Raw genomic sequence first — 12,509 nt, 5'->3', positions numbered from 1 at the left:
CTCAAAATAAAGGGGGGGGGGGGGGGGGGGAGAGACATATCCTCACGGCTTGACATTTTTATAGAGTTCCTTACTATTTTTATCCCCCCTCCCCAAAATCTGTCACTTTGCTTGGGACAAAAGGAGCCTTCAGAACTGAAATCTCTTCTCAATTATTCATTCAAATCAATTCACTCAAATCATTCTCGTTCTGAAAGATTTGATCACAAAACGTGTGTGGCTTTTTCTTAAATGAACACGTTTGACATTGCTACAGTGTCAGCTTTTAATTATATTGCGCTGTCATCTTAAACCAAATTAATAAATGCAACAATATTAATTTGCTTTGAAAATACCTGAGGTATAAAATGGATGGATGGATGGATGGATGAATGATCACAATTAAGTATTTGTAATATATACTCCTTGTAGCCTGTACCCAAAAAGAGGCGTTTCTTTGCATCGAGGTTTATGCAAAGAGATCACTTAATTATATTGTTGCTTTTTGGTGAAGGGAATGAGTGTTCCGACTGTACGACTGGTCTTTGAATGCACCCCGCTTCAATGGCACAACGCGGATGAATTTAAAGACATCAAATGAGAATAATCCTTTATGAAAATTAAAATTGACTGACGCAAACGTGAGGTCTTCATGTTTTTATTGAAAACAACGTAGTGCTGACGCCGTACGACATGGGTTTTTCGCTTTCCAAATAAGGCGTGCGCGCTCCCGCGGCAGGGGGAACAAAATCTCACGGGGGGACCAAATCAAGCACAACACCGTAAAGAGGGAGAGGGCAGCCAATGATCTTCTGTGCTGTGTTGATGACCTCTTGGAGCTTTTTCCTCTGAGCAGCAGTGCAGCTGGAGTACCAAACACGTATACAGTACGTTAAAGTGCTTTCTATGGAGCAGCGATAGAAGGACACCAGCAGTCTCTGTGTAATGCTGTGCCTCCTCAGCACCCTTAAAAAGTAGAGTCTCTGCTGGGCCTTTTTAAGCAGCTCAGAGGTGTTCACGCCCCAGGTGAAGTCCTCCTCGATGTGGACTCCCAGGTAGCGGAAGGAGGACACCCTCTTCACACAGACCCCGTCGATGATAAGTGGTGGAATGTCCGTTTTATTTTTCCTCCTAAAATCAATGACCAGTTCTTGGGTTTTAGCCGTGTTTAGGAGCAGATTGTTCTCTCCACACCACTCCGATAGCTGGACCACTTCGTCCCTGTAGGCAGACTCATCCCCCTTTGAGATATTCAAAAGCATATTCAAACTGTCTAATTCCGAACATTCATGTTATTCCACTCGGTCTTATTACCAACTTCTATCAATTCAACTAAGTGTTTAATATGTCCTATCAGGGCTGAAGTCAAAATTTTGCACCATCATGTGGTGAAATTTGGAATTGCAGCACATCCAATTTTGCCTGGGAACAAACAAAAGTTTTGAAAAGAAGGCCATTAGAATTATAAACAAATCTGATTAGCTTGAAAATAAGCTATTTCTTAAATCACAAATTCTTCAATTCAAAGATTTGGTAGATTATCAGACTGCTCAAATGATGCTCAAAGTGAAGCAAAACTGTTTACCTAAAAAATATTCAAAAGCATATTCAAACTATGTCTAATTCAGAACATTCATGTTATTCCACTCGGTCTTATTACCAACTTCTATCAATTCAACTAAGTGTTTAATATTTCCTATCATGGCTCAAGTGAAAATTTGGCACCATCATGTGGTGAAATTTGGAATTGCACCACATCCAATTTTGCCTGGGAACAAACAGATTAAATAAGTCTTACTTCTTGCCACTCCTTCTCAAACAAGTAAACTCTGCCCATTTTGCGCAGTAGATGTTCTGTTAATACCTAGTATTTATACAAAGTCATAATTTAAATTACTTTCAACATTCATTCATCCATTCAACCACCGTTACTCCACTCGCTCTTATTACCAACTTCTGTCGATTTAACTAAGCGTTTAATACATCCTATCAGGTCTCAAGTCAAGATTTGGCACCATACATCCAATTTTGCCAGGGAACAAAAATAGATTAAATAAACTAAATAAGTCTTACTTCTTCCTATTAAATGAGTTTAATACGTCCTATCAGGTCCCAAGTCAAGATTTTGGCACCGTACTTTGTTGAAATTTGCAATTGCAGCAAATCCAATTTTGCCTGGGAACAAAAATAGATTAAATAAACTAAATAAGTCTTACTTGTTCCCATTAAATAAATTAAATAAGTCTTGCTTGTTCCCACTCCTTTTCAAAAAAAGTAGTTTAAAACGAGGGCCCCTCCCTCAACCTTTAACCCTAACCCCTGCACGTCACATTGTGTTGTATCTGCGAATATTGGTTGAGGCCAAATGATAGTTTTCTTTCATTCCTTTAGGTTCCACGGTGTTCTTTGGCTGTATGTTTTCCACTGTAAGAAGGATAAAAATACAAAGTACAACGGTTGCACGTTGGCGAAGACGTCTCCGGTGAGTCCTTCCTTCCTTTTTATTCATGGGAAAGTCACAGACAACAATAGCTAAAGTAACACATTGTTAGAGGTAACTACATTTGTCTTAAATTGGATAGATGACTTGTTCCCACACCTTTTCAAACAAGTAAACTGGCCATTTTGTGCAGGAGATTTTCTGTTTATACCTAGTATTTATAGTCATAATTTAAATGAACAAATAAGATTCATTCACTCACTCATTCATTAAAATATCCAAAGTTGTGTGTGCTATTTGTAATTGAGAATAGATCTCATGTTACTCCACTCGCTCATACGACCAACTTCTATCAATTTAACTAGGCGTTTAATACGTCCTATCAGGTCTCAAGTCAAGATTTGGCACTGTGCTTTGTTGAAATTTGCAATTGCAGCAAATCCAATTTTGCCTGGGAACAAAAATAGATTAAACAAACTAAATAAGTCTGACTTCTTCCCATTAAATAAATGAAATAAGTCTCTCTTCTTCACAGTCCTTTTCAAACAAGTAAACTGGCCATTTTGTGCAGTAGTTTTTGTGTTCACACCTAGTATTTATCCCAAATCATAATTGAAATGACTTCATTCATTCATTTTGGAAATTTGGAATTCCAGCAAATCCATTCTTTCCGATAAATAAATAAGTCTTACTTCTTCCCTTTAAATGAATGAAGTAAGTCTTACTTCCCACTCCTTTTCAAACAAGTAAAGTCTGGCCATTTTGTGTAGTATATTTTCTGTTTATACCTAGTATTTATACAAAATCATAATTAAAATGACAATTAGCAAATAAATTAATTAATTTACTCAAGTCTTTAATATGTCCTATTAAGTATATTAAGATTTGTCACCATCCTTAGGTATAATTTGGATTTGCTGCAGATCAAATAGACAAATGCATTGGCCAAGTTATTTTAAGAGCACGTGGGGTGATGTGATTTCCTTTGTGAGATGTTTTGCATTTGTGATGTCATACTCTGTTTTTTGTGATGTCATACTCTGTAATTGTGCTAAGAGGCTAGGTGCTAAGAGGCTAGGTGCTGAGGTCTGATGTGGTTAGGTGCTAAAGGTGACATTTGCAATGTGCTAAAGGTGACATTTGCAATGTGCTAAAGGTGACATTTGCAATGTGCTAAAGGTGACATTTGCAATGTGCTAAAGGTGACATTTGCAATGTGCTAAAGGTGACATTTGCTATGTGCTAAAGGTGACATTTGCAATGTGCTAAAGGTGACATTTGCTATGTGCTAAAGGTGACATTTGCTATGTGCTAAAGGTGACATTTGCTATGTGCTAAAGGTGACATTTGCTATGTGCTAAAGGTGACATTTGCTATGTGCTAAAGGTGACATTTGCTATGTGCTAAAGGTGACATTTGCTATGTGCTAAAGGTGACATTTGCTATGTGCTAAAGGTGACATTTGCTATGTGCTAAAGGTGACATTTGCTATGTGCTAAAGGTGACATTTGCAATGTGCTAAAGGTGACATTTGCAATGTGCTAAAGGTGACATTTGCTATGTGCTAAAGGTGACATTTGCTATGTGCTAAAGGTGACATTTGCTATGTGCTAAAGGTGACATTTGCAATGTGCTAAAGGTGACATTTGCAATGTGCTAAAGGTGACATTTGCAATGTGCTAAAGGTGACATTTGCAATGTGCTAAAGGTGACATTTGCAATGTGCTAAAGGTGACATTTGCTATGTGCTAAAGGTGACATTTGCTATGTGCTAAAGGTGACATTTGCTATGTGCTAAAGGTGACATTTGCTATGTGCTAAAGGTGACATTTGCTATGTGCTAAAGGTGACATTTGCTATGTGCTAAAGGTGACATTTGCTATGTGCTAAAGGTGACATTTGCTATGTGCTAAAGGTGACATTTGCTATGTGCTAAAGGTGACATTTGCTATGTGCGAAAGGTGACATTTGCTATGTGCGAAAGGTGACATTTGCTATGTGCTAAAGGTGACATTTGCTATGTGCTAAAGGTGACATTTGCTATGTGCTAAAGGTGACATTTGCTATGTGCTAAAGGTGACATTTGCTATGTGCTAAAGGTGACATTTGCTATGTGCTAAAGGTGACATTTGCTATGTGCTAAAGGTGACATTTGCTATGTGCTAAAGGTGACATTTGCTATGTGCTAAAGGTGACATTTGCTATGTGCTAAAGGTGACATTTGCTATGTGCTAAAGGTGACATTTGCTATGTGCTAAAGGTGACATTTGCTATGTGCTAAAGGTGACATTTGCTATGTGCTAAAGGTGACATTTGCTATGTGCTAAAGGTGACATTTGCTATGTGCTAAAGGTGACATTTGCTATGTGCTAAAGGTGACATTTGCTATGTGCTAAAGGTGACATTTGCTATGTGCTAAAGGTGACATTTGCTATGTGCTAAAGGTGACATTTGCTATGTGCTAAAGGTGACATTTGCTATGTGCTAAAGGTGACATTTGCTATGTGCTAAAGGTGACATTTGCTATGTGCTAAAGGTGACATTTGCTATGTGCTAAAGGTGACATTTGCTATGTGCTAAAGGTGACATTTGCTATGTGCTAAAGGTGACATTTGCTATGTGCTAAAGGTGACATTTGCTATGTGCTAAAGGTGACATTTGCTATGTGCTAAAGGTGACATTTGCTATGTGCTAAAGGTGACATTTGCTATGTGCTAAAGGTGACATTTGCTATGTGCTAAAGGTGACATTTGCTATGTGCTAAAGGTGACATTTGCTATGTGCTAAAGGTGACATTTGCTATGTGCTAAAGGTGACATTTGCTATGTGCTAAAGGTGACATTTGCTATGTGCTAAAGGTGACATTTGCTATGTGCTAAAGGTGACATTTGCTATGTGCTAAAGGTGACATTTGCTATGTGCTAAAGGTGACATTTGCTATGTGCTAAAGGTGACATTTGCTATGTGCTCCTAGGGTTAGGGTTAGGGTTTCGCTTAGGGCTATGTGCTCCTAGGGTTAGGGTTAGGGTTTCGCTTAGGGCTATGTGCTCCTAGGGTTAGGGTTAGGGTTTCGCTTAGGGCTATGTGCTCCTAGGGTTAGGGTTAGGGTTTCGCTTAGGGCTATGTGCTCCTAGGGTTAGGGTTAGGGTTTCGCTTAGGGCTATGTGCTCCTAGGGTTAGGGTTAGGGTTTCGCTTAGGGCTATGTGCTCCTAGGGTTAGGGTTAGGGTTTCGCTTAGGGCTATGTGCTCCTAGGGTTAGGGTTAGGGTTTCGCTTAGGGCTATGTGCTCCTAGGGTTAGGGTTAGGGTTTCGCTTAGGGCTATGTGCTCCTAGGGTTAGGGTTAGGGTTTCGCTTAGGGCTATGTGCTCCTAGGGTTAGGGTTAGGGTTTCGCTTAGGGCTATGTGCTCCTAGGGTTAGGGTTAGGGTTTCGCTTAGGGCTATGTGCTCCTAGGGTTAGGGTTAGGGTTTCGCTTAGGGCTATGTGCTCCTAGGGTTAGGGTTAGGGTTTCGCTTAGGGCTATGTGCTCCTAGGGTTAGGGTTAGGGTTTCGCTTAGGGCTATGTGCTCCTAGGGTTAGGGTTAGGGTTTCGCTTAGGGCTATGTGCTCCTAGGGTTAGGGTTAGGGTTTCGCTTAGGGCTATGTGCTCCTAGGGTTAGGGTTAGGGTTTCGCTTAGGGCTATGTGCTCCTAGGGTTAGGGTTAGGGTTTCGCTTAGGGCTATGTGCTCCTAGGGTTAGGGTTAGGGTTTCGCTTAGGGCTATGTGCTCCTAGGGTTAGGGTTAGGGTTTCGCTTAGGGCTATGTGCTCCTAGGGTTAGGGTTAGGGTTTCGCTTAGGGCTATGTGCTCCTAGGGTTAGGGTTAGGGTTTCGCTTAGGGCTATGTGCTCCTAGGGTTAGGGTTAGGGTTTCGCTTAGGGCTATGTGCTCCTAGGGTTAGGGTTAGGGTTTCGCTTAGGGCTATGTGCTCCTAGGGTTAGGGTTAGGGTTTCGCTTAGGGCTATGTGCTCCTAGGGTTAGGGTTAGGGTTTCGCTTAGGGCTATGTGCTCCTAGGGTTAGGGTTAGGGTTTCGCTTAGGGCTATGTGCTCCTAGGGTTAGGGTTAGGGTTTCGCTTAGGGCTATGTGCTCCTAGGGTTAGGGTTAGGGTTTCGCTTAGGGCTATGTGCTCCTAGGGTTAGGGTTAGGGTTTCGCTTAGGGCTATGTGCTCCTAGGGTTAGGGTTAGGGTTTCGCTTAGGGCTATGTGCTCCTAGGGTTAGGGTTAGGGTTTCGCTTAGGGCTATGTGCTCCTAGGGTTAGGGTTAGGGTTTCGCTTAGGGCTATGTGCTCCTAGGGTTAGGGTTAGGGTTTCGCTTAGGGCTATGTGCTCCTAGGGTTAGGGTTAGGGTTTCGCTTAGGGCTATGTGCTCCTAGGGTTAGGGTTAGGGTTTCGCTTAGGGCTATGTGCTCCTAGGGTTAGGGTTAGGGTTTCGCTTAGGGCTATGTGCTCCTAGGGTTAGGGTTAGGGTTTCGGTTAGGGTTTCGCTTAGGGCTATGTGCTCCTAGGGTTAGGGTTAGGGTTTCGCTTAGGGCTATGTGCTCCTAGGGTTAGGGTTAGGGTTTCGCTTAGGGCTATGTGCTCCTAGGGTTAGGGTTAGGGTTTCGCTTAGGGCTATGTGCTCCTAGGGTTAGGGTTAGGGTTTCGCTTAGGGCTATGTGCTCCTAGGGTTAGGGTTAGGGTTTCGCTTAGGGCTATGTGCTCCTAGGGTTAGGGTTAGGGTTTCGCTTAGGGCTATGTGCTCCTAGGGTTAGGGTTAGGGTTTCGCTTAGGGCTATGTGCTCCTAGGGTTAGGGTTAGGGTTTCGCTTAGGGCTATGTGCTCCTAGGGTTAGGGTTAGGGTTTCGCTTAGGGCTATGTGCTCCTAGGGTTAGGGTTAGGGTTTCGCTTAGGGCTATGTGCTCCTAGGGTTAGGGTTAGGGTTTCGCTTAGGGCTATGTGCTCCTAGGGTTAGGGTTAGGGTTTCGCTTAGGGCTATGTGCTCCTAGGGTTAGGGTTAGGGTTTCGCTTAGGGCTATGTGCTCCTAGGGTTAGGGTTAGGGTTTCGCTTAGGGCTATGTGCTCCTAGGGTTAGGGTTAGGGTTTCGCTTAGGGCTATGTGCTCCTAGGGTTAGGGTTAGGGTTTCGCTTAGGGCTATGTGCTCCTAGGGTTAGGGTTAGGGTTTCGCTTAGGGCTATGTGCTCCTAGGGTTAGGGTTAGGGTTTCGCTTAGGGCTATGTGCTCCTAGGGTTAGGGTTAGGGTTTCGCTTAGGGCTATGTGCTCCTAGGGTTAGGGTTAGGGTTTCGCTTAGGGCTATGTGCTCCTAGGGTTAGGGTTAGGGTTTCGCTTAGGGCTATGTGCTCCTAGGGTTAGGGTTAGGGTTTCGCTTAGGGCTATGTGCTCCTAGGGTTAGGGTTAGGGTTTCGCTTAGGGCTATGTGCTCCTAGGGTTAGGGTTAGGGTTTCGCTTAGGGCTATGTGCTCCTAGGGTTAGGGTTAGGGTTTCGCTTAGGGCTATGTGCTCCTAGGGTTAGGGTTAGGGTTTCGCTTAGGGCTATGTGCTCCTAGGGTTAGGGTTAGGGTTTCGCTTAGGGCTATGTGCTCCTAGGGTTAGGGTTAGGGTTTCGCTTAGGGCTATGTGCTGCTAGGGTTAGGGTTAGGGTTTCGCTTAGGGCTATGTGCTCCTAGGGTTAGGGTTAGGGTTTCGCTTAGGGCTATGTGCTCCTAGGGTTAGGGTTAGGGTTTCGCTTAGGGCTATGTGCTCCTAGGGTTAGGGTTAGGGTTTCGCTTAGGGCTATGTGCTCCTAGGGTTAGGGTTAGGGTTTCGCTTAGGGCTATGTGCTCCTAGGGTTAGGGTTAGGGTTTCGCTTAGGGCTATGTGCTCCTAGGGTTAGGGTTAGGGTTTCGCTTAGGGCTATGTGCTCCTAGGGTTAGGGTTAGGGTTTCGCTTAGGGCTATGTGCTCCTAGGGTTAGGGTTAGGGTTTCGCTTAGGGCTATGTGCTCCTAGGGTTAGGGTTAGGGTTTCGCTTAGGGCTATGTGCTCCTAGGGTTAGGGTTAGGGTTTCGCTTAGGGCTATGTGCTCCTAGGGTTAGGGTTAGGGTTTCGCTTAGGGCTATGTGCTCCTAGGGTTAGGGTTAGGGTTTCGCTTAGGGCTATGTGCTCCTAGGGTTAGGGTTAGGGTTTCGCTTAGGGCTATGTGCTCCTAGGGTTAGGGTTAGGGTTTCGCTTAGGGCTATGTGCTCCTAGGGTTAGGGTTAGGGTTTCGCTTAGGGCTATGTGCTCCTAGGGTTAGGGTTAGGGTTTCGCTTAGGGCTATGTGCTCCTAGGGTTAGGGTTAGGGTTTCGCTTAGGGCTATGTGCTCCTAGGGTTAGGGTTAGGGTTTCGCTTAGGGCTATGTGCTCCTAGGGTTAGGGTTAGGGTTTCGCTTAGGGCTATGTGCTCCTAGGGTTAGGGTTAGGGTTTCGCTTAGGGCTATGTGCTCCTAGGGTTAGGGTTAGGGTTTCGCTTAGGGCTAGGGTTAGGGTTAGGGTTAGGGTTAGGGTTAGGGTTAGGGTTAGGGTTAGGGTTAGGGTTAGGGTTAGGGTTAGGGTTAGGGTTAGGGTTAGGGTTAGGGTTAGGGTTAGGGTTAGGGTTAGGGTTAGGGTTAGGGTTAGGGTTAGGGTTAGGGTTAGGGTTAGGGTTAGGGTTAGGGTTAGGGTTAGGGTTAGGGTTCGGGTTAGGGTTAGGGTTAGGGTTAGGGTTAGGGTTAGGGTTAGGGTTAGGGTTAGGGTTAGGGTTAGGGTTAGGGTTAGGGTTAGGGTTAGGGTTAGGGTTAGGGTTAGGGTTAGGGTTAGGGTTAGGGTTAGGGTTAGGGTTAGGGTTAGGGTTAGGGTTAGGGTTAGGGTTAGGGTTAGGGTTAGGGTTAGGGTTAGGGTTAGGGTTAGGGTTAGGGTTAGGGTTAGGGTTAGGGTTAGGGTTAGGGTTAGGGTTAGGGTTAGGGTTAGGGTTAGGGTTTCGCTTAGGGCTATGTGCTCCTAGGGTTAGGGTTAGGGTTTCGCTTAGGGCTATGTGCTCCTAGGGTTAGGGTTAGGGTTTCGCTTAGGGCTATGTGCTCCTAGGGTTAGGGTTAGGGTTTCGCTTAGGGCTATGTGCTCCTAGGGTTAGGGTTAGGGTTTCGCTTAGGGCTATGTGCTCCTAGGGTTAGGGTTAGGGTTTCGCTTAGGGCTATGTGCTCTAGGGTTAGGGTTAGGGTTTCGCTTAGGGCTATGTGCTCCTAGGGTTAGGGTTAGGGTTTCGCTTAGTGCTATGTGCTCCTAGGGTTAGGGTTAGGGTTTCGCTTAGGGCTATGTGCTCCTAGGGTTAGGGTTAGGGTTTCGCTTAGGGCTATGTGCTCCTAGGGTTAGGGTTAGGGTTTCGCTTAGGGCTATGTGCTCCTAGGGTTAGGGTTAGGGTTTCGCTTAGGGCTATGTGCTCCTAGGGTTAGGGTTTGGTTAGGGTTAGGGTTAGGGTTAGGGTTAGGGTTAGGGTTAGGGTTAGGGTTAGGGTTAGGGTTAGGGTTAGGGTTAGGGTTAGGGTTAGGGTTAGGGTTAGGGTTAGGGTTAGGGTTAGGGTTAGGGTTAGGGTTAGGGTTAGGGTTAGGGTTAGGGTTAGGGTTAGGGTTAGGGTTAGGGTTAGGGTTAGGGTTAGGGTTAGGGTTAGGGTTAGGGTTAGGGTTAGGGTTAGGGTTAGGGTTAGGGTTAGGGTTAGGGTTAGGGTTAGGGTTAGGGTTAGGGTTAGGGTTAGGGTTAGGGTTAGGGTTAGGGTTAGGGTTAGGGTTAGGGTTAGGGTTAGGGTTAGGGTTAGGGTTAGGGTTAGGGTTAGGGTTAGGGTTAGGGTTAGGGTTAGGGTTAGGGTTAGGGTTAGGGTTAGGGTTAGGGTTAGGGTTAGGGTTAGGGTTAGGGTTAGGGTTAGGGTTAGGGTTAGGGTTAGGGTTAGGGTTAGGGTTAGGGTTAGGGTTAGGGTTAGGGTTAGGGTTAGGGTTAGGGTTAGGGTTAGGGTTAGGGTTAGGGTTAGGGTTAGGGTTAGGGTTAGGGTTAGGGTTAGGGTTAGGGTTAGGGTTAGGGTTAGGGTTAGGGTTAGGGTTAGGGTTAGGGTTAGGGTTAGGGTTAGGGTTAGGGTTAGGGTTAGGGTTAGGGTTAGGGTTAGGGTTAGGGTTAGGGTTAGGGTTAGGGTTAGGGTTAGGGTTAGGGTTAGGGTTAGGGTTAGGGTTAGGGTTAGGGTTAGGGTTAGGGTTAGGGTTAGGGTTAGGGTTAGGGTTAGGGTTAGGGTTAGGGTTAGGGTTAGGGTTAGGGTTAGGGTTAGGGTTAGGGTTAGGGTTAGGGTTAGGGTTAGGGTTAGGGTTAGGGTTAGGGTTAGGGTTAGGGTTAGGGTTAGGGTTAGGGTTAGGGTTAGGGTTAGGGTTAGGGTTAGGGTTAGGGTTAGGGTTAGGGTTAGGGTTAGGGTTAGGGTTAGGGTTAGGGTTAGGGTTAGGGTTAGGGTTAGGGTTAGGGTTAGGGTTAGGGTTAGGGTTAGGGTTAGGGTTAGGGTTAGGGTTAGGGTTAGGGTTAGGGTTAGGGTTAGGGTTAGGGTTAGGGTTAGGGTTAGGGTTAGGGTTAGGGTTAGGGTTAGGGTTAGGGTTAGGGTTAGGGTTAGGGTTAGGGTTAGGGTTAGGGTTAGGGTTAGGGTTAGGGTTAGGGTTAGGGTTAGGGTTAGGGTTAGGGTTAGGGTTAGGGTTAGGGTTAGGGTTAGGGTTAGGGTTAGGGTTAGGGTTAGGGTTAGGGTTAGGGTTAGGGTTAGGGTTAGGGTTAGGGTTAGGGTTAGGGTTAGGGTTAGGGTTAGGGTTAGGGTTAGGGTTAGGGTTAGGGTTAGGGTTAGGGTTAGGGTTAGGGTTAGGGTTAGGGTTAGGGTTAGGGTTAGGGTTAGGGTTAGGGTTAGGGTTAGGGTTAGGGTTAGGGTTAGGGTTAGGGTTAGGGTTAGGGTTAGGGTTAGGGTTAGGGTTAGGGTTAGGGTTAGGGTTAGGGTTAGGGTTAGGGTTAGGGTTAGGGTTAGGGTTAGGGTTAGGGTTAGGGTTAGGGTTAGGGTTAGGGTTAGGGTTAGGGTTAGGGTTAGGGTTAGGGTTAGGGTTAGGGTTAGGGTTAGGGTTAGGGTTAGGGTTAGGGTTAGGGTTAGGGTTAGGGTTAGGGTTAGGGTTAGGGTTAGGGTTAGGGTTAGGGTTAGGGTTAGGGTTAGGGTTAGGGTTAGGGTTAGGGTTAGGGTTAGGGTTAGGGTTAGGGTTAGGGTTAGGGTTAGGGTTAGGGTTAGGGTTAGGGTTAGGGTTAGGGTTAGGGTTAGGGTTAGGGTTAGGGTTAGGGTTAGGGTTAGGGTTAGGGTTAGGGTTAGGGTTAGGGTTAGGGTTAGGGTTAGGGTTAGGGTTAGGGTTAGGGTTAGGGTTAGGGTTAGGGTTAGGGTTAGGGTTAGGGTTAGGGTTAGGGTTAGGGTTAGGGTTAGGGTTAGGGTTAGGGTTAGGGTTAGGGTTAGGGTTAGGGTTAGGGTTAGGGTTAGGGTTAGGGTTAGGGTTAGGGTTAGGGTTAGGGTTAGGGTTAGGGTTAGGGTTAGGGTTAGGGTTAGGGTTAGGGTTAGGGTTAGGGTTAGGGTTAGGGTTAGGGTTAGGGTTAGGGTTAGGGTTAGGGTTAGGGTTAGGGTTAGGGTTAGGGTTAGGGTTAGGGTTAGGGTTAGGGTTAGGGTTAGGGTTAGGGTTAGGGTTAGGGTTAGGGTTAGGGTTAGGGTTAGGGTTAGGGTTAGGGTTAGGGTTAGGGTTAGGGTTAGGGTTAGGGTTAGGGTTAGGGTTAGGGTTAGGGTTAGGGTTAGGGTTAGGGTTAGGGTTAGGGTTAGGGTTAGGGTTAGGGTTAGGGTTAGGGTTAGGGTTAGGGTTAGGGTTAGGGTTAGGGTTAGGGTTAGGGTTAGGGTTAGGGTTAGGGTTAGGGTTAGGGTTAGGGTTAGGGTTAGGGTTAGGGTTAGGGTTAGGGTTAGGGTTAGGGTTAGGGTTAGGGTTAGGGTTAGGGTTAGGGTTAGGGTTAGGGTTAGGGTTAGGGTT

The sequence above is a fragment of the Syngnathus acus genome, chromosome 14 (assembly GCF_901709675.1).
Source record: "Syngnathus acus chromosome 14, fSynAcu1.2, whole genome shotgun sequence".
NCBI classification, from domain to species: domain Eukaryota; kingdom Metazoa; phylum Chordata; class Actinopteri; order Syngnathiformes; family Syngnathidae; genus Syngnathus; species Syngnathus acus.
Note: the sequence above shows the minus strand (reverse complement) of the source record.